Below are 22745 nucleotides of genomic sequence, written 5' to 3'. Positions count from 1 at the left end.
CTCCATCATCTCCGGAAGAAGATCCCCCGAAGACGAGCTCTGCTGAGAAGGGCTAAGATCCGAACTGCAAGATAAATGCTTCGATTATTTTCCTCAGAAGTAAGGTAGTATATCTTCACTATTAAAGTGCTTTTTGATTACTTATAGCTCGTTAGAGGGCAGATCCCCGCGCGGGCTTTGTGCGGCAAGAGCACCATCCGAGGCAGGACCCTCTGGTGGAGACTTCTTCTCCCATTTGGAAACCTTGGTTTCCGGATCTTCAGGGGTAGTCCTATTCCTTCCCCGGGGTGAGAGAATGCCAGTCCTCCCCTTAGTTATCCTCCCTCATGGAGGCACCAGTTCCCTTGGTCGGAATGGGTAGTGGTGGAGGCCCGCTTTCGCCCCCTTTATTCCCCCTTTATCTTCCTGTGAGGGATCCGAGCAAGGTGCTAGTTCGAGCATCTTTTCCAGCACCGGATTCTCCAAGCCTTCCGGAAGGGGGGGCGAACATCGGATCATCTTCACCTTTGTTATGCAGTCCGGGTCAAAGAGCGATTTCTCAGAATGACGTCATGATAAATAAAAGACGGTGTGTTCGGCTAGAGGATAACTTACTTGGTCGGCGGTGCGGTTGCTGCTCAGGCCCACGTCCTCGATAGTGTCCGGACACTCTATCTGGGGTCTGAAGAATGATTTATACATCTCCTCGTGCATCAGGCCGAGGAAATTCTGAACAGCGCGTGGTCCTTCTGGGTTGAACTCCCACATGCGGAGGGGCCGGCGTTTGCATGGCTGGATTCGTCGAACCAGCATGACTTGCATTACCATAATCAAACTAAAATCTCCTTTGAAGAGATCTCGAATGCGGCTCTGCAGTACAGGCACGTCCTTGGCTGGACCCTAGCTCAGTCCTCTGCTAATCCATGACATCAGTTATGGTGGAGGGCCTGAGCGGAAAGCAGGGGCAGCCGCCCACTTGGCACTTATGGGAGCTGTGATGTAAAACCACTCCCGTTGCCATAATATGGACACCTCTGGAATGGAACCCTTTGGCCATGGAGCTCCAGTGATCTTGCTTATTAATGCGCCTCCGCACGCTACATGCTGCCCCTCGACCATCTTCGGCTTCACATCAAAGGTCTTGAGCCACAAGCCGAAGTGAGGGGTAATGCGGAAGAAGGCCTCACATACGACAATAAATGCCGAGATATGGAGAAAGGAGTCCGGGGCTAGATCATGGAAATCTAGCCTGTAATAAAACATCAACCCCCTAACGAAGGGATCTAGAGTGAGGCCTAGACCTCAGAGGAAGTGGGAGATGAACACGACGTCTTCGTTGGGTTCAGGAATAGGGACGACCTTCCCTCGGGCAGGCAGCCGATGCGAAACCTCGGCGGTCAGATATCTGGCCTCCCTCAACTTCTTGATGTCTTCTTCCGTAATGGAGGAGGGCATCCACCGGCCTTGAAGGCTAGATCCGGACATGATTGAAGGTCCGGAGCACCTGACCTAGGCTTTGGGTGTTAGAACTCTAGGCGGGGGAAGGATTCGATTGAGCACGGGAGGGAAAAAAGTAAAAGCCTTGTCCCTTTATAAAGAGGGTGAATATCAAGCGTCCTCTCCGTAGCCGTTTGGGACTTGCCTATAATCTAGGAGTCCTATACATGGTTGGGTTACCCACGACCGTATTGATGAGAATCCCGTAATTAGGGGAACACGATCTCTGCTTTGACAAGACGTGTCAAAAAACTGCCTCGCGTTATGTGCGGGGCTAGTTAAAGGAAACAGTTCGAATAATTACCGGGCCATGGCACAATGCCGTGTTGCCAAAATGTGTCAGCAGATTAGATTTGTGGAAATATTATTCTCTCTACGGTGGTATGTGGAACTTATTTTGCAGGGCCGGACACTATCCTTGTATTCAAATTCTTTCGTGCTGTATTCGGAGGAGGAACCCGCCTTGCAATGCTGAAGACAATACTGCGTGTCGGACTCATCATCATTGAAAGCCTGGTTCAGGGGCTACTGAGGGAGTCCTGGATTAGGGGGTCTCCGGACAGCCGGACTATATCTTTCGGCCGGACTGTTAGACTATGAAGATACAAGATTGAAGACTTCGTCTCGTGTCCAGATGGGACTCTACTTGGCATGGAAGGCAAGCTAGACAATACGGATATGTATATCTCCTCCTTTGTAACCGACCTTGTGTAACTCTAACTGAGGGAGTCCTGGATTAGGGGGTCTCCGGACAGCCGGATTATATCCTTTGGTCGGACTGCTCGACTATGAAGATACAAGATTGAAGACTTCGTCTCGTGTCCAGATGGGAGTCTACTTGGAGTGGAAGGCAAGCTAGGCAATACGGATATGTATATCTCCTCCTTTGTAACCGACCTTGTGTAACCCTAGCCCTCTCCGGTGTCTATATAAACCGGAGGGTTTTAGTCTGTAGGACACAACAATAACATACAATCATACCATAGGCTAGCTTCTAGGGTTTAGCCTCTCTGATCTCGTGGTAGATCTATTCTTGTACTACCCATATCATCAATATTAATCAAGCAGGACGTAGGGTTTTACCTCCATCAAGAGGGCCCGAACCTGGGTAAAACTTCTGTCCCCTGCCTCCTGTTACCATCCGCCTAGACGCACACTTCGGGACCCACTACCCGAGATCCGCCGGTTTTGACACCGACACTAGCCCTTTCGGTGTCTATATAAACCGGAGGGTTTTAGTCCATAGGACAACACACAGTCATACCATAGGCTAGCTTCTAGGGTTTAGCCTCTCTCATCTCATGGTAGATCTACTCTTGTACTACCCATATCATCAATATTAATCAAGCAGGACGTAGGATTTTACCTCCATCAAGAGGGCCCGAACCTGGGTAAAACTTTGTGTCCCCTGCCTCCTGTTACCATCAGCCTTAGACGCACAGTTCGGGACCCCTACCCGAGATCCACCGGTTTTGACACCGACAGTCTTCTTGCAAGACTTCCAGGAAACAGCACCACCACCAATTGTAAAAACATAACCACTTGTGGCCTTAATCTCATCAGCATCAGATATCTAGTTTGAGTCACTATAACCCTCCAGTACCCTTGGATACCCGATGTAGTGAATCCCATAGCTTGCGGTGCCTTTCAAATAGCGCATAACTCTCTCAAGTGCATGCCAATGATCATCTCCCGGTTTTGACACAAACCGACTCAGCTTGCTCACAGCAAAAGAGATGTCAGGCCTCGCGGCACTCGCCAAATACATAAGCGAGCCAATAATCTGAGAATACCTCAGTTGATCTCTAGCAATTTGTCGGTTCTTTCGAAGCAACACACTAGCATCATATGGAGTTGGAGAAGGCATGTAGTCGTTATACCCAAAACGACTCAAGACCTTTTCCACATAGTGAGACTGAAGCAGTGTGATCCCACCATTCTCATCTCTCAACAGCTTGATGTTTAAGATAACATCAGCTACTCCTAGATCCTTCATCTCAAAACAGCGAGATAAGAAATCCTTAACCTCCTTGATTAAACCAAGTTTGGTTCCAAAGATCAGTATGTCGTCGACATACAGACAGAGAATAACTCCTTCGCCCCCACCATAGCGATAGTACACGCACTTGTCACCATCGTTTACTACAAAGCCGACAGCAGTTAATGTTCTTTCAAACTTCTCATGCCACTCCTTAGGAGCTTGTTTAAGGCCATATAAAGACTTTAATAACTTGCACACCTTTCCTTCCTGACCAGGTACTACAAAACCATCTGGCTGATCCATGTAAATTTCCTCCTTCAACTCTCCATTGAGGAAAGTTGTCTTAACGTCCATTTGATGAACGAGAAGACCATGTGAGGCAGCCAGTGATAGTAGCACCCGAATTATGGTCAGCCTAGCCTTGGGTGAGTAAGTATCAAAGAAGTCTTCACCTTCTTTCTGGGTATAACCCTTGGCCACAAGCCGTGCCTTGTACTTTTCAATCGTACCATCAGGTCTAAGCTTCTTCTTGAACACCCACTTACATCCTACAGGTTTGCACCCATAAGGACGGTCAGTGCTCTTCCAGGTACCGTTAGCTAAGATGGAATCCATCTCGCTATGTACAGCTTCCTTCCAGTAGCCAGCATCAGGAGATGCATAGGCTTCTGAAATAGTCCTGGGTGTGTCATCCACGAGGTACACAATGAAATCATCACCAAAGGACTTTGCAATCCTCTGTCTCTTACTTCTCACAGGAGTTCCATTGTCACCCTCAATAGGATTCTCAACGTGTTCCATCGCAATGGTGGGTTCAGGAATTACAGTGAATTCCTCACTAGATGGAGTAGGTATCCCCTGATATGATGAACTCGACATATCCTTCATAGGAAATATGTCCTCAAAGAAAGTTGCATCATTCGACTCCATAATCGTACCAACATGCATGTCGGATACCTCTGATTTTATTATCAAAAATCTATAGCCAATGCTATGAAAAGCATAGCCCAGAAGAACACAATCCACGGTTTTTGGTCCAAGCTTGCGCTTCTTAGGAATTGGTATATTGACTTTCGCCAAACAACCCCAAGTACGTAGGTAAGAGAGTTTCGATCTTTTCCTTTCCCATTCCTCAAACGGAGTCATGGTCTTATGCTTTGTGGGAACTCGGTTTAGGACATGACACGCAGTCATTAGCGCCCCCCCCCCACCATTCCTTGGATAGACCCGAAGTGTCTAACATGGTGTTAACCATATCAGTTAGAGTTCGGTTCTTTCTTTCGGCTACCCCATTTGATTGGGGTGAGTAGGGAGGCGTCCTCTCATGGATTATACCATGTTCCGCACAAAACAGATCAAATTCATTGGAAAAATACTCTCCACCATGATCGGACCTAAGCCGTTTAATTTTTCGATCAAGTTGGTTCTCTGCCTCAGCTTTATAGTTTTTGAAGAAAGTTAAAGCCTCATCTTTTGATTTCAGGAGATACACATAACAATATCTAGTGGAGTCATGAATCAACGTCATGAAGTATCTCTTTACACATTTTGTGAACACGCCATTCATCTCACAAAGATCAGAATGTATAAGCTCTAGTGGCGCCAAGTCTCTTGTCTCTGCAGTCTTATGGGACTTGCGAGGTTGCTTAGCTTGCATACATACTTGGCACTCAGAGCCTTTGATAGTAGAGATTTTCGGAATTAAATTCATATTGGCTAGCCGCGTCATGCAACCAAAGTTAACGTGACAAAGTCGTGAATGCCAAATATCAGACTCATTGTTGTGGCAAACATTATTAATAACTTTAGTGCAAATATCTGACAAAGACAGGCGGAACAAGCCTCCGCTCTCATAGCCTTTTCCAACAAATTGTCCATACTTAGAAATTACAACTTTATTGGATTCGAAAACCAACTTAAAACCATCTCGACATAAACGGGAACCGCTAACGAGATTTTTATTTATGGACGGCACATGATGAACATTCTTCAGATGCACAGTCTTCCCCGAAGTAAACTTCAGATCGACCGTACCAACACCTCGAACGATGGCATGTGACCCGTTCCCCATCAGCACGGGTGAAGTCCCTGTTGCCTGGTAAGAAGAAAACATGGAGGCGTCAGCACAAACATGTACATTGGCACCGGTGTCAATTAACCAATCAAGGGATTGAAATACTGAAAGGATGGTAGGAAAAATACCGTACCCTAATTCCTTTATATCAATATCACCGATGACAATATTAGTGGACTTGCCGCTCTTCTCATGTTCGCGCTCCTCAAAGCGGTGAGGACACTTCGGAGCCCGGTGATTAGGATCACCGCAGACATGGCAAAGTCCCTTCCCCTTCTTATGAGAATTCTTATTGAAGTTGGTAGAATGTGATGGCTTGTTTTTTGTATCAAACTTGCCTTTGCCCTAAGTTTCGTTCTTATTGTTTTTGAACTTGTTGGGCTGGGAGTTCTTCTTCTGTACCATGTGGGCACTAGAACCTCCCTCAGCAACTCGAGCACGTGTGTCCTTTGCTCTCGCCTTCTCTTCAACATCAAGAGTACCAATGAGATCCGCAAGGAAAAACTCCTGTCTCTTGTGTTTCAGGGAAGTAGCAAAATTGTTCCACGAAGGTGGAAGCTTGGCAATGATGCCTCCGGCAACAAATTTGTCCGGCAACACACACTTGAAGTACTCAAGTTCTTTTGTGAGCGACTGTATCTCATGAGCCTGCTGTACAACAGGACGCTCATCAGTCATCTTGTAGTCATAGAATTGATCTATGACGTACAACTCGCTGCCGGCGTTCGAGGCACCAAACTTGGCCTCGAGCGCAGCCCACATGTCCTTGTCATTGTCAAACGACATATACAAATCCATAATGGAGTCATCAAGAACACTCAGAAGAGCGCCTTTAAAGAGGGTATCGATCTTCTCGAAAGCTTCCAGATGTGCTGGATTAAGATCACCGTCAGGCTTGCCCTTGGTGGTGTTATAGCAGCCCATGGTCTGAAATCAGTAGACTGCTCTCGTGCGCCACCTCTTATATTGCGCCCCCTTAAAGGCAGGCGGCTTCAGATGCGCAGCAAAACCACTCGGAGTACATTTCCTATAATCAGGTTTTTGGATTGTTGGAAATATGAGCAAGTTACTACGAGATTTAATTCGAATAATTAGAAGATAAATCATGACTATAGTAGTAGAGATTAAACTAATCATGCGAACTAGCATAGCAGATGAACAGATCACATATAGGGCACATGCTAGAAACATGAATTCTACCACGATCTCGAACAGGAAGGATAGAATCACATACGATGCAGCGGGAGCAGCACCGCCGGCGTTGACGTTGTCGTCCATGTCGTCGAGGATGAGGTTGCCGAGGTCGGGGAAGAAGTCGTCATTCATGAAATCGTCGCTGCCAGCAGTCGCGTGAGTGCGCTCCCCAAAAACCTGATCGCCCCTCTCCCGTACAGGATCACGAGAGGCGGGGTTTCGGAGGCCTGCTGTCCCTTCTCCTGATGCACGCCGTCGTGACAAGGCGAGGCGAGGCGAGGCGTGGCGTGGCGATGTGAGCGAGGAGGAGGAGCGCGCGTGTAGGTCTCCTCTTCTCATGCTCATACAAGTGGTAGAAGAGCTCACCTTATAAAGAGGTGCAACTCTCTCTCAACTTCCGGGGTGGGACTAAACTTTAGCCTCACTCACTCCACTCACATGTGTGCATGAATGGGCCAAGAGAATTTCAGAATTTTAGTTGGGCTTTGGGCCAAAGGCCTACTAGCAAAATTCCAACAATTGAGCAGTCAGAGCGCGAGGCGAAGGAGGCAGCAGCGGAGAAGGCTCGGGTGGCAAGGCTGAAGCGGGAGCAGGATAGGGCGGTCTGTCGGATGAAGGGGTTCATCGTCCTCTCCGACTCCGACGGCGGCGACAGCTGCACCTCATCGTCCGACGACCAAGACCCTCCACCAGCCGCGGACACCTACAGCTACGCCAGCGACCGGAAGGGCAAAGGCCCGGCGAGGAAGTGGTGATTCCGGCCCCCATCCTCCTCAATGTTTATATCGTTTTAGTTGCAGAAGTTCATGAACTTGTCCATGGATGAACTGTGATTTTTTGATGTGGTGAAGTTTGTTTATGTCCGTTTGCAGCCGATCTTGTGTTCCTTTGCAGCTCAATTTTGTTGTCCGTTGTCTGATCACGTAGGATAGATCAATGTGTGCATGGGTAGTATGGATATAAGATGCCGGATATGAGATACGCGGATGGATGACGACAAATATGAGAGGTGTCCGATTAGTGTCCGGCGCGTCCACAGTCGGGACACGGATTTTTTGAGCACCCGCACCCAGGTCCATCTATCTTAGCTCTCCAATATTGCTTTGAGATCTGTGTAACACAACTAACATTTTACATGTATAAATTTCTCTTTTTTGTTTTCTCTCATATAGAACATGTCTTGAATCTCAAACTTTGCAGCACAATAGAGCTTCCTAACTAGAACGTGAGATAAAACTTTCATATTTTTTGGTCCGACGTAAATACTAAAAATAAGTTTTTTTAACCAAAAAAACTTAATTCGTATATTTATTTTGGACGAAAAATTCTAAAAGTTTTATCCCAGATTCTAGATAGAAAGCTTTACTGTGCTGCGGAAGTTTGAAGTTCAAAACATGTTCTATGTGAGTCAAACAAAAAATATATACTTGCATGAATCACGATACGAAAAATGAATGGCTAGGATAGATGGGCCTAGGTGCAGGTGTTTTCAAACATATTTTCCTCCACAGTCGTTTGAGGAGTCGGATTTGAAGTCCGGCTGTATATGCTCTTACAGGCTGTATATACCTTCATGCGCGCGAACGAAGGGAACCTACGCGATCGTACGCGCTAACTATGCGAAAGGCAGACCGGTTTTTATTTTATTTTAGACAAGCCAGATTGAGGTAATGGGCCCGTGCCTTCGTACTGCGCCTCCTGACCTACACTTGGTAAATCCTACTCCCTTTGTTCCTAAATATAAATCTTTTTAAACAATTCAATATGAATTACATAAGATTTATATCGACGTATTTTAGAATGTAGATTCACTCATTTTGCTCCGTGTGTAGTTCATATTGAAATCTCTAAAAAGGAAATAATCTGCGAGAAATTGCATTTATCCACTATAAAAAAAACACCTACATGGCAAATTACCATGGTCCGGTATAAAAGACATTGTATTTTTAGTTGTCGTGGCTATATAATTTAATTTGCCATGGCAAAAAATTTAAGATGTCACTAAAGGAATAATGCAAAAGTGAGAATGTTATAAGATGAAAAGTTTGTCATGCCCTGAACAATAAAATTTCCACGTCAATAAATACTAAAAGTGTCATGATCCAAATAATTACAATTGACATGCTCTAATTAATAAAATTGTCATGGCCGTATACTTCAAGTTGCCATGGCAACTAATTTTAAAGTGTATCTAATCATCATGGAAAAAATTGCCACCCCCTCATGGTGTTGAAAATTAACCATTTTACATGGGTGCTACATCCAATACACGAGGTCACACATGTTTTTGGCATAAACGTATATATAGCTAATAACATATACACTTGTCACTTGCCGAGATGAAACAGATAAAAAATGCAAAAAGAAATGGCATGGTCTAATGCAAATAAAGAAAATCTACACATGAAAAATTGACATGGTACAGTACAAAGAAAACATGCATAGTTAAAACTGGCATGGTCTGATGGCAACTTTAACAGAAAATGGTATATAGATCATGGCAAAGAAGAAGAAAAGAATGGTGTTTCACATGGAAAATTTGGAAACAAAAAAGTTTCCTCTAAGACTCATGGCAAATTTATAAACTTTTGTAGTCTTCAGATGGGAAAACTAGGAATTTTGTTAGTCCAAAAACATGGAAAATTTTGGCTAAAATGTAAATGGTTGCATTGCAAATTTGGAAAATGTTGTGTCCTAAATCATGACAAGAATTAAAGAAATTTGGTAATGGTCAGATGGCAAATGTAGGAATTCTGTACTCTAAAAAGCATGGCAGGTTTTGGAAAATATTTGTAATGGTCACATGGGAAAAAAGAAAGAAAAGAGAAGTAATGTTCTAAATGAAGGCAAAGTTATAAACAAATTGTAAATGGTCGGCAAATTTAGAAACTATATTTACTAGATCAGCACAAATCTAGAAAACTTGTAATAGACATGTGGCAAGTTTAGTAATTTTGTACTAAAAAACATGGCAAGTTTTCGAAAAATATGTAAATGGTGACATGGAAAAACTACGATTGTTTGTTCCTTCAAACCATGGCAATTAACAGGATTTTTCATATGCATTTACATGTGCGATTAAGCTCAAACCTATAGGTGCAAATGGTAGGGAGGTCAAGTAGCATACCATCCTGGAAAAAATCAAGAAGACATGCATAAGCCATAAGGGATAGGGTTCACCTGTGTGTGATGCGTGTGTCCCTTGGCAATGGAGCCAAGGCCAAGGTGATGAACCTAGGGTGCTCCGCACCAGGGACTCTCATGGGTAAGGAGCGCCAACCGTGTTTCCCAAGTAGGAACAAATTGAATATTTGAACTCTCTAAATCCCTTATTTTTGATGCCAAGAGCTTCTCCCATGATAACCAATGGAGAGATCGTCAGTAGAGCTATTCCACCCAAATCTTGCCATGCACGGCGTAAGTTATTTGCAAACTTTTTTGTTAACTGAAAGCAACACATGGTGTGGGTTGGCATGGCCTGGATAACCGATTTCAGCAAAGTTTCGCTCCTTGCACATGCCAAGTTCCTTTAAGTCCAACCTTGCATTTTACCTCGGCTCCTCTCATTAATGTGGTCGAAGGTGCTACTAGTGGTTCGCCCCACCGCTGTTAGTAGGCTGAGATAGCATTCAGTTAAAAGCTTCAACAAAAATTCTCGGCTCCTGTTTCATATTTCTGGCAACTTCCGAGCCATTAGGACTGAAATAAACAGAACTCTTTTCCTTGTTCACTGCTTGGCCCAAACACTTGGCATAAATGCGTAAAGTCGCATTTAGTCCACTAGCATTATGTATTCGAGCATCAAGGAATATCAGTCTGTCATTTACGAACAACAGATGATTCATCCATGACGACCTGACACTCTCACCAAGAATGCCTCGATCAATGTGCGGACCACCAAATTTGTTCATTAGAGATGTAAAACTTTCCGCGTAGATGAGGAATAAGAAGGGAGACATTTGATCCCCCTCGCGAACACGTCTTGTCGGAGTGAAAAAAGGAGAAACACTGAAGAATATGCCGCGCTTAATCTCATAAATTTGTCACAAAAACCCAGCTTAGTCATCATCGCCTCCAAATAATATCATTCAACACAGTCATAGGCTTTTAACAGAATATGCCATTTAAGTTTAAAAAACAGAATATGCCATTAACTTTTTTGCATGGTAATATGTGTCTCATTTATATCATAAGGATCATAGTACAAGTCACGTACAAACTGACCTAACAAAACTGAAAAGACAGCAAAGCCTTTGCACAAAGGAACAACAGCCAAGAAGTGAAATTACAATCAAGACCGAAGAAACCTCTCGACGTGACACCAATGCCCGTCACCTGGCTCTGGGACCACCATAACAGCCACCAAAGGAAAATTTTGACGGATCACCTTCACACCCGAGCTCGAAGCGGCTCCATCGCTGATATGCAGCTTTGCAGACCTTCAATGTGGCTCACCAGCGAAACCATTACCGTTGAACGAATCAGACTGGTGCAACACCTCAGACACGCCATCGAACTCCAGATCTGTCATCCTCATACGACTAAGTAAATTCCGGATGTTAGCATTATATAAGAATCAAAAACCTATACATATTTATTCTCATATTTTATACGTGGACCAAAATGCCCTCACTTCTACGTACAACCAGTAGTCAATTACACCACCGGTGTCTGAACTTGGTACTAAAACTTGTGGGATACATTGAACCGATGAAAATACTTTGCTTGGGTATGCATTTACGATGCTAATCACGTCTGTATATGTATATGATGCTGATGGGCACGCCAACAAGGCACGGGGGCCACCCATAAGTGAATGGGGAGACGAGGCGAAGGAATGTGGCCTGATTTTTTTGCAAAAAACACCTCGATTTTTTTCTTTCAAGAAAAAGCCTCTTGTTTTTTTTCTAAAAAAGGCTCACAAACATAAGTTTGTCTCTCTTGGGGCGCACTCGTTATGAAACAATATGAATAGGAAATTCATATGAAAAATTGTGTCTGCAATGGGTCGAACAAGCAACCTGGACCAGACAACAAAGGCAACCTAGCCACGACAGTAAGTATTATATAAGAATCAAATACCTATACGTATTTATTCTCATATTTTATACATGGACCAAAATGCCCTCACTTCTACGTACAACCAGTAGTCAATTATACCACCGCTGTCTGAACTTGGCGAGAAAAGTCAGTTTGGTACTAAAACTTGTGGGATACATTGAACCGGTGAAAATACTTTGCTTGGGTATGCATCTACGATGCTAATCACGTCTGTATATGTATATGATGCTGATGGGCACGCTAAAAAGGCGCGGGGGCCACCCATAAGTGAATGGGAGACGAGGCGAAGGAATGTGGCCTGATTTTTTTGCAAAAAACACCTTGATTTTTTTTCTTTCAGGAAAAAGCCTCTTGTTTTTTTTTTCTAAAAAAAGCTCACAAACGTAAGTTTGTCTCTCTTGGGGCCCACTCGTTATGAAACAATATGAATAGGAAATTCATATGAAAAATTCTGTCTGCAATGGGTCGAACAAGCAACCTGGACCAGACAAGAAGGCAACCTAGCCACCACAGTAAGTATTACATGCTGTCCATATTCGACAGCAAGGCCTAATATTGTATGAGCAGACACGCACATGTTTTTTTTTTGAGAAACCGCACATGGGGCTTATGCAGCACCGCTGCAGTTACCACGGCCCATTTTTACATGTTAGTTTTTTAATTCAAAAAATACTTTTATAATTTTAGTTATATACATATATATTCAAATAATACATTTACAATTTTTATAATTACACGAAACATTAGTTTAAATGATAATATTTCTCTTTTTGCACGAAATAAATACTAATATTTCGCTCAAAGTTAATACATGCATATAGCCTAAAAATACATGAATAGATGAATGTTTTTCTGAATCATTAAAATATTTTAATAATTCATGAAAAATACTATAATATATATATATATATATTAAAACATAAGTATTATTTTACTTATATAAACATATTATATTACCATTTACATATATATAATTAAATGAATATTATTTTAAATAAGAAAATTTACTAGAATTATATGAACATTATTTTAGAATTACATGAACTATTTGTAATAAAGATATTTGATAAAGTGCATGAAATTTATTTTGAATAAATCATTTCCTTTTATTTACATTATTCATAATTTACATAATACAACATAATTCCAATTTGTATAATACCTAAATAGTTCATCCCCACTATCTATTTCTCTTGACATGCAGCCTATCCACCTCATCATGCAAGCCCCACACATGCCATCTCCCCCACTACCTAATTTTCCTACCTTTGCATGCCGCCACATCGTCACTTTTTTGGGCCAGCAACCCGCCCATGAACCAGCTAACCCACGTTCCATTGATATGTGCATGTCATCGTATGTACTAACTCATTGTATGTCGGCCACAAATGCATTTGAAACTGACCGGGAGAGACACCCATCAATTGTCATTGGTTGGTACATCCCTTGAGTTTCTTTTCTTAATGGCTTCCACCATGCAAAAACGAAATCCCTTGAGTTCTTTTCTTAACGGCTACCACGATGCAAGCACGAAATTCCTGGAGTTACATTTCTTAATGATCTCCACCATTCAAATCCACTTCTGTGTCTCTTTGCCTACTTCAAATACCCGTTCCTACCTCTGGTGGAGTCAGCATGTTTGCTCTTCAGGGCTCCTCGACCTCTCTCTCTCCTTCCTCCGCTACAGCCTCCTGCAAGGCTAAGCCAATGCCACAAACTCCACGTCCAAAAACAAATGAGGGTGTACAGATGCTTTGTATTGCTGCACATCTTCTCAGATCTAGCATGTCACTATCGTCCCAATCAAGTAGTACCTCCCTCGCAGGCCCCCTAGATGAAGATTTCGAAACGAGGAGGCATGACATTGTTTTTTTTTTTGAAAGATCCAGCAAATAGCTGGCTTCAATTAGATTTAACAGAAAGCAGCAGAAGAACAACATGAGGAGGATCCGAAGATCAAAGAAAAAGAAAAACGGCAACCCTATTGGCTGCAGAACAACACTACACTTACAAGGCGGAACGCCATCCACCCACAGCGAGCCTACACAGCTCTGACTCCGGCGAAGAACTACGGAGAAACAAAGCAAGGTTGGCGTCGCAGAAGAACACCGAACGGACCACCTGTCACCTGTCATCGTACACCACCGGAGCCCCGCCCCACAGCTTCGACTTCGCAGCAACAAGCAGCCGAGGTAAACTTAAGGACACGTCGGAGAAGAGCCGACTACCATGACCAATGCCACGCCTCCGGCGATGCTCACCACCGTCATCGTTGCCATAGAAGCCAAACCGCCCTCATTGTCGAACGGACACGACCAAGCAGCACGAACGACATCCCTATCTACCATTGGTTCCTCTGGCCGGTAAGAAGCTCCTAGAACGATGCCCCAAGAGGTGTGACGCGTGTCGCCATCATCCTCCGATCCCACGGGATCATGGGTTTTTTCCGAGCATTCTTGCGTAGTGGAGCGAGCAGGAAAGCCTCAGTGACGCCTTCAAGAAGGAAGCGGCGCCCGCAAACACCGTCGTTACCTGCCCCGGCCCAAAAACCGACAACAAGGTCTTCACCCGGCACTGCACCTCCAATCACAACCCGAGCCAGACCACCACCACAGGAGCCAGATCCAACATGTGGTCAGATCCGGCACCCCGTGCATCAGCTGAAGCCACCCTTGCTCGCGCCACCGGCCGTGTACTGCCGTCCACACGGCCAGCACACCGCTCAGCACTACCTCGCCCTGGAGGCGCTGCCTCGGCGACCTCCCACTTGCAGATCCACGAGCACAACGCAGACTCCCTGACAGCTCCAGCCTCCACCAAACACCACCAACACACCCACTCCCGCTGCCTCACTCGCCGGGACCAGGATCCCGCCCGAGAATCAGCAGGGTGCCTCCAACGAGCGCCCTGGCTGGCACCACCGGCGCTCGGCCCGCTGGGACCACGCCCCCACGGCCGGGGAGAGCAGAGGAGCCATCCCGACCAGAGGAGGACGTGGCCCGAAGGCCCAGATCCAGTCCCCCCAAACGCTGGTGTGCAGCCACCACCGAGCTCCGGCCAAGGGCGGCCCTGCCGCCGAGAGGGACGCCGCCCCTCGAGCAGCACGCGCCGGCCACCCGACGCCGGCCGGACACCCGCCACCAGACACCCGAGCGCCCCCAGATGCGCGACCAAGGGTCGCCGACAGCAGAAACCGCCCCGCCGCCGCCTTCCCTGGGGTACGCGCGGGCTTCTCCGGCATCCCCTCCGGCAGCGGCGCAGCGAGGGAGGAGAGGCGGGGTAGCCTGGCGGCGCAGCTAGGGTTGCCCCCTGTGTCGCGAGAGGAGGCGACGCCAGGCATGACATTGTTACCATAGTTCTTTTTCCGTGGAATTCCTCTCTTCATATTCTTCCTGGCAGGCCTCAACCGTGTTGATCTGATGCCACTGTGGGGTGTATGTCTGTTGGTGCTTTAGTTCCAAACCTACTGCTCCATGTCTATGCATGACAGTGATCCGCGGTATTGCTGCTGATTTCTTCTCCTCACACTGAACTTTACACATTTGGTTTCTGGTTATAATTTTCGCCAAAGCACTGAAACAATAGCCCAGCTCATGTTTCAACATCCGTTTGACAGAGAGGCGTGACCAGGCTGTTCTGTACCACGGTCGCCTCCTGCGCCGTGGCGCTACATGTGACATGCCGTGTACACTTTCTCCCGCGGAAGCCTCCTTCGCCGTGCTGGTACGTTGGAAATTGTATACGCATGTTCTGATTTGTTGCTTTATTTTCTTTTGTATTACGGACAATGGCAAAATGTTGCAATAAAAAGTCCTGTAACTGGAAAACATGACTGCTTTACTTGCTAAATCCTTTACATTTCAAATAATCTCTGCCTTACGTTAATGGGTCATTTTATTCTCAATTTGTGAATACAATTTGCAAATGATGTCTAAGCTTCTATGTAGCTAATTAACCATGGCACTTTTTGCCCAAATGTCACTATTATATTCACAAAAGTACAATTAGCGGGCCAAAATACTGCATGCATGTAGCAATCCACTGCCATGATTAATATATAATTGTAAGGCGGTTGATTTGTAACTTTCTACTATCTAATAAGAAAAGAAGGTCATCAATTTTATATCCCCGTGTTTTTGTATTGTGAAGGCTACAAATATTACCACACTTTTGCATCTCTTATATGCTACTAAGTCCCGCAACAACGTGCGAGGTGTCATCTAGTTATATATATATATATTTTTTAAGAACAATACAAGTTAATCCTAAGAAATGAAAAAACTAATATTTGAAAAATGGGCTGCGAGATGGTCATCCATTTAAGCCTTATCACTAGTAGAAAACAGGGCTTTGGTTCGGGCCTGGCCAGCCCATTAGTCCCGATTCTGCATGAACCGGGAACCATGGGGGGCATTCGTCCCGGTTCATGAGCCCAGGGGGCCGGCCGGGGCCTCGTGGGTGTCGGCCCGGTTCGTCTGGACCCATTTGTCCTTGTTCTAGGCACGAACCGGGACCAATGGTCCTCGCTCTTGGCCCACATACATTGGTCCCGGTTGGTGCCTAGAACCGGGACAGAAGGGGGAGCTTTAGTCTCGGTTCCAGCCATTAACCGGGACAAATGAGTTGCCTATATATTACCTCATCGCCGCAGCAAAGCACCCCACAGTGCCCTGTTTTTTCTGGCCGGCGAGGGGAGGGCATTTGGGTGCTCTAGCTCACCTCCTATGCACATGAGGTGTTCGATGAAATGCCCAAGCCACACTAGTTAAGCTCTCTCCTTTCGAAGCTCGACTTCCGAGCTCCATTTTTCCCAAGATTTGTCTAGGTTTAGCGGTCCGTCATGCCCCATCCCCGTCTTCACCGCCGTCAATTGCCCGCGCCGATCTCGTCGTCGGTACCAGCGTGGTGAGCCTCTTGTTCTTATCTTCTTTCTGAAAGAAAAAAAATTCTTACTTTAGATAGATACTTGTCTAATTCTCTTACTTTTGACACACATAATTATATATAATACGCAGATGAACCGGCAATGGATGTACGGTGACAGACACACCTCCGAGTACATTAAGAGCCTGCATAATTTTCTCGAAATGGCTGAGGTAAACAAGCAGAATGGTTTTATGTGTTGTCCATTCCCTATATGTGGGAATACGAAGTCTTACACTGACCGGAAAATCCTTCACACCCACCTGCTTTATAAGGGTTTTATGCCACACTATAATGTTTGGACGAAGCACGGAGAAATAGGGGTTATGATGGAAGACATCGAAGAAGAAGAGGACGATGACAATTATGTGCCCCCTGAATACGGTGATGCTGCAACGGGGGAAGCTGCGGAAGATCAAGAGGAACCAGACGATGTGCCCGAAGATGATGATCTCCGCCGTGTCATTGTCGATGCAAGGACACAATGCAAAAGTCAAAAGGAGAAGCTGAAGTTCGATCGCATGTTAGAGGATCACAAAAAAGGGTTGTACCCCAATTATGAAGATGGCAACACAAAGCTCGGTACCGTACTGGAATTGCTGCAGTGGAAGGCAGAGAATGCTGTGCCTGACAAAGGATTTGAGAAGCTACTGAAAATATTAAAGAAGAAGCTTCCAAAGGATAACGAATTGCCTGACAGTACGTAAGCAGCAAAGAAGGTCGTATGCCCTCTAGGATTGGAGGTGCAGAAGATACATGCATGCCCTAATGACTACATCCTCAACCGCGATGCGTACGAGGATTTGAACGCATGCCCGGTATGCGGTGCATTGCGGTATAAGATCAGACGAGATGACCCTGGGGATGTTGACGGCGAGCCCCCAGGAAGAGGGTTCCTGCGAAGGTGATGTGGTATGCTCCTATAATACCACGGTTGAAACGTCTATTTAGAAACGAAGAGTATGCCAAGTTGATGCGGTGGCATAGAGAGGACCGTAAGAAAGACGGGAAATTGAGAGCACCCGCTGATGGGTCGCAGTGGAGAAAATCGAGAGAAAGTACTGGGCTGAGTTTGCAGGTGACCCAAAAAACGTATGGTTTGGTTTAAGCGCGAATGGCATTAATCCTTTTGGCGAGTAGAGCAGTAATGACAGCATCTGGCCCGTGACTCTATATATGTATAACCTTCCTCCTTGGATGTGCATGAAGCGGAAGTTCATTATGATGCCAGTTCTCATCCAAGGCCCTAAGCAACCCGGCAACGACATTGATGTGTACCTAAGGCCATTAGTTGAAGAACTTTTACAGCTGTGGAATGGAAATGGTGTACGTGTGTGGGATGAGCACAAACAGGAGGAATTTAACCTGCACGTGTTGCTGTTTGCAACCGTCAACGATTGGCCCGCTCTCAGTAACCTTTTAGGACAGACAAACAAGGGATACCATGCATGCATGCACTGTTTAGCTGACACCGAAAGTATATACCTGGACAAATGCAGGAAGAATGTGTACCTGGGCCATTGTCGATTTTTTCCAACCAACCATCAATGTCGAAAGAACGACAAGCATTTCAAAGATGAGGCAGATCATCGGAAGAAGCCTGCCATGCGTACCGGTGATCACGTACTTGCCATGGTCAATGATTTACACGTAATCTTTGGAAAGGGTCCCGGCGGACTGATTTACACGTAATCTTTGGAAAGGGTCCCGGCGGACTAGCTGTTCCGAATGACGCCGAGGGACGCGCACCCATGTGGAAGAAGAAATCTATATTTTGAGACCTACCCTACTGGAAAGACCTAGAGGTCTGCTCTTGAATCGACGTGATGCACGTGACGAAGAACCATTGCGTGAACCTGCTAGGCTTCTTGGGCGTGTATGGGAAGACAAAAGATACACCGGAGGCATGAGAGGACCTGCCACGTTTGCACAAAAAAGACGGCATGCCTCCAAAGTAGTATGAAGATCCTGCCAACTACGCTCTTACCAAAGAAGAGAAGAAAATATTCTTTGAATGCCTTCTCAGTATGAAGGTTCCATCTGGCTTCTCGTCGAATATACAAGGAATAATAAATATTCCAGAGAAAAAGTTCCAGAACCTAAAGTCTCATGACTGTCACGTGATGATGCAACTGCTTCCGGTTGCATTGAGGGGGCTTCTACCGAAAAACGTCTGTTAGCCATTGTGAAGCTATGTGCATTCCTCAATGCAATCTCTCAGAAGGTGATCAATCCAGAAATCATACCAAGGCTAAGGAGTGATGTGGCGCAATGTCTTGTCAGTTTCGAGCTGGTGTTCCCACCATCCTTCAATATCATGACGCACGTTCTAGTTCATCTAGTCGACGAGATTGTCATTATGGGCCTCGTATTTCTATACAATATGTTCCCCTTTGAGAGGTTCATGAGAGTCCTAAAGAAATATGTCCGTAACCGCGCTAGGCCAGAAGGAAGCATCTCCATGGGCCATCATACAGAGGATGTCATTGGGTTTTGTGTTGACTTCAATCCTGGCCTTAAGAAGATAGGTCTCCCTATATCGTGGTATGAGGGGAGACGGACTGGAAAAGGCACGCTTGGAGGGGACTCAATAGTATGCAGGGACATGCATTCTTGGTCTCAGGCACACTACACAGTTCTGCAGAACTCTACCTTGGTGACCCCGTATGCCGATGAACACAAGAACAGTCTGCGCTCCAAACACCTGGAGCAGTGTGACGACTGGATTACATGTGAACACAACAGGACTTTCAACAGTTGGTTGGAAACACGTCTCAGAGGTGACAACACTGTTTGTGATGAGATGTACTCGTTGTCCAGGAGACCATCTTCGACTGTATTGACTTACAAAGGATACGAGATAAATGAGAATACATTTACACAATCGCCCAAAATCAAAAGAGCACCAACCAAAACAGCGGTGTCCGCTTTGATGCAGCAACCAAGAGGGGAAAGGACACATATTATGGTTACATAGTGGACATATGGGAACTTGACTACGGACATGATTTTAAGGTCCCTTTGTTTAAGTTCAAATGGGTCAATCTGTCAGGAGGCGGGGTACAGGTAGACCCACAGTATGGAATAACAACAGTGGATCTAGACAATCTTGGGTACACTGACGAACCATTCGTCCTAGCCAATGATGTGGCGCAGGTTATCTATGTGAAGGACATGTCTACCAAACCGAGAAAAAGAAAAGATAAGGAAGAGAATACATCATACGATGAGCCAAAGCGTCACATAGTTCTTTCAGGAAAAAGGGACATCGTGGGAGTGGAGGGCAAGACAGACATGTCTGAAGATTATGAAAAGTTTTATGAAATTCCTCCCTTCAAAGTCAAGGCTGACCCAAGCATCCTGATAAACGATGAAGATTATCCATGATTACGGTGCAATAAGAAAAGGACACAACCGAAGAAAAAGTGAAGACTTTATTTCCATAACTATTATGATGATGCCTTTGATCCAAAATATCACTTCAGGTACGTGTGAAGAAATGAAATATCTATTGTAACAGACGAGTTTCGGTATGAAATGAAATGCTTTTCAATTTCAGGGTCATATAGCTCAAAAATATCAGTAAATGCATGAAAATAACAAATGAAGTCAGAAAAGGGTTGAAAATTGATGATGTGGCTTTGAATGGTGCATTTTGAACACAGAAAAAGTCTGGAGTTTAAAGAAGTTCAAAAAAATGAAATCCCTTTGTAACAGACGAGTTTCCGTATAAAACCCTAATACTTCGAAAGAGATTGTCCGTTTTGTACACGAAGTGCATTCAGTTTTTGCCGTAACCCTCTCTAATTTTTTGCACATGCTATGTGGGTGAAATGATGATGCCATGCCAACTTTCAACCTTTTCGGAGTTCATTTGAAATGCTTTTCAATTTCAGGGTCATTTAGCTCAACCAAATCAGTAAATGCATGAAAAATAACAAATGAAGTCAGAAAGGGTTGAAAATTGATGAGGTCCCGGTTGAATAGTCCATTTTGAACACAGAAAAAGCCTGAAGTTCAAATAAGTTCAAAAAAGGTAGAAAGTTTCTCTTTCTGTTCAAAATATTAAAAGCAAAAAGAATTTTCTAAGAATTTATGCAACTAAAAGCAAAAGGAATCAACTAAAAATCTTTTATAAACCTCTAGTATTTTTGAAACTAAAATTATATAAAATTTATGCAACTAAAATTATCTAAGAATTTTCTGTTCAAAACATTAAAAGCAAAAGGAATTTTCATAAAGAAATTTTTTGTTAGAAACTTTAATAGCAAACTAAAATAACAAAATCTGTTTTTCATTAAGACAGATATTTAAAATAGCCTAAAATTACGAAATTGAGTATAATGATAAAACACAGAAATATTAAATAGTAGAAAAAATCACTCAAAAATCAAATTTGAAAATTAATGGTACTAACAGAAAGTTTATAATTTTTGTGACCTAAAAGCAAATAGAATTAAAAAATAATGCAAAAAAATAATGCAAAAAACAAAACAAAAAACTGGAAAAACAAAAAAATGCTGCCTACTGGGCCACCACGGTCTGAATACGACTAGAAACCCAACCAGCCAGGTGGGCCATGATTCAGGCCCACAGAAGGCCGAGTAGGCCCATAGGCATGCATAGAGAGGTTAGGCCCGCAAGCCTGCTTTAGAGAGGAGCTCGATAACTCAGGCGCACCGCACCTTATAAACAGGTGCGGCTCTCTCTCAGCTAGCGAGGTGGGACTAAACTCCCACGACCACTCCGCTGTGCAACCCGGTTGGTGCCACCAACCGGTACCAAAGGCCTCTGCTTCCCGCCCTTTGGGCTACTGAAAAGAGACCTTTGGTCCCGGTTGGTGTCACCAACCGGGACTAAAAGGGGCATTGGCCCCTGTTGGTGCCACGAACCGGGACCAATGCTCCGTCTATATAAGCCAACACTTGTGAAAATTTTCATTCAGTTTGTCTTCCCCGCCCCGCCGCCGCCGGCCCTGCCTCCTCGTCGCCTTCGCCGCGCCCTGCATTGACGCCGTCGCTGCGCCCACTGTGAGCGCCGCCCCGATCCCCTCCTCCTCCCTGTACTGGTCACCGCCGCGCCCCCTATGATGTTTTTTTTTCAGATTATATGTATATGTGTGATTATATGTATGTGTGTATATATGATTATATGTCCTGTTTTTTCAGATTTTTTATTTAGGTTGTTAGTAGATGTCGATTTTAGGTTAGTGCATTTTAGTTTAGTGTAGAGGAAAAAGTAAAATAAGGAAAATGAAGAAAAGAGGAAGAAGGAAGAAGGAAGAAGAAGAAGAAAAAGAAGGAGAGGAAAAAGGAAAATAAGAAGTGGAAGAAGGAGAAGAAGAAGGAGAAGAAGAGGAGAGGAATAAGAGGAGAAATAAATAAGAAGAGGAAAAAACAAAAAGAAAAAAGAGGAGAAGAAGAAAGGAATAGAGGAGAAGAAGAAAAATAGAAAATATTCTATTTTTCTTCTTCTCCTCTATTCCTTTCTTCTTATCCTTTTTTTTCTTCTTTTTTTCTTCGATCTTCTTCTCTATTCCTTTCTTCTTCTCCTCTTTTTTTCTTCTTCTTCCTCTTCTTATTATTTATCAGGTATGTCGTTGTCGATATACCCCCTCACTGATAACTTCGACATGAGGGGGGTCGATAAATAATAGAACTAGTTAAACTAGTTTATTTTTAGTAAGTACTACTTTATTTTATTTATAGTAAGTGTTTAGTAGTTGAACTAGTTGATTTAATAAAACTACTTTATTTTACTATATATAGAAGTAGTTTATTTTTAGTAAGTACTACTTTATTTTATTTATAGTAAGTGCTTAGTAGTTGAACTAGTTGATTTAATAAAACTACTTTATTTCACTATATGTAGAAGTAGTTTATTTTTAGTAAGTACTACTTTATTTTATTTATAGTAAGTGCTTAGTAGTTGAACTAGTTGATTTAATAAAACTACTTTATTTTACTATATATAGAAGTAGTTTATTTTTAGTAAGTACTACTTTATTTTATTTATAGTAAGTGCTTAGTAGTTGAA

At 44.2% G+C, this 22745-nt stretch overlaps 1 long non-coding RNA gene across 1 annotated transcript in view; it reads left to right on the top strand.

The window, feature by feature from the left end:
- Positions 1-13800: 13800 nt before the first annotated feature.
- Positions 13801-22745, top strand: part of LOC119318953 — a 10825-nt gene continuing 1880 nt past the window's right edge. Inside the window, exons 1-2 of the long non-coding RNA XR_005154290.1 lie at positions 13801-15285; positions 15403-15509. This is a non-coding gene — a long non-coding RNA (uncharacterized LOC119318953). The remainder of the gene's footprint in view (positions 15286-15402; positions 15510-22745) is intronic.

Source organism: Triticum dicoccoides, chromosome 6A (genome assembly GCF_002162155.2).
Source record: "Triticum dicoccoides isolate Atlit2015 ecotype Zavitan chromosome 6A, WEW_v2.0, whole genome shotgun sequence".
In the NCBI taxonomy this organism is placed as follows: Eukaryota; Viridiplantae; Streptophyta; class Magnoliopsida; order Poales; family Poaceae; genus Triticum; species Triticum dicoccoides.
Note: the sequence above shows the minus strand (reverse complement) of the source record. Positions and strands in the feature narration are given on the sequence as shown.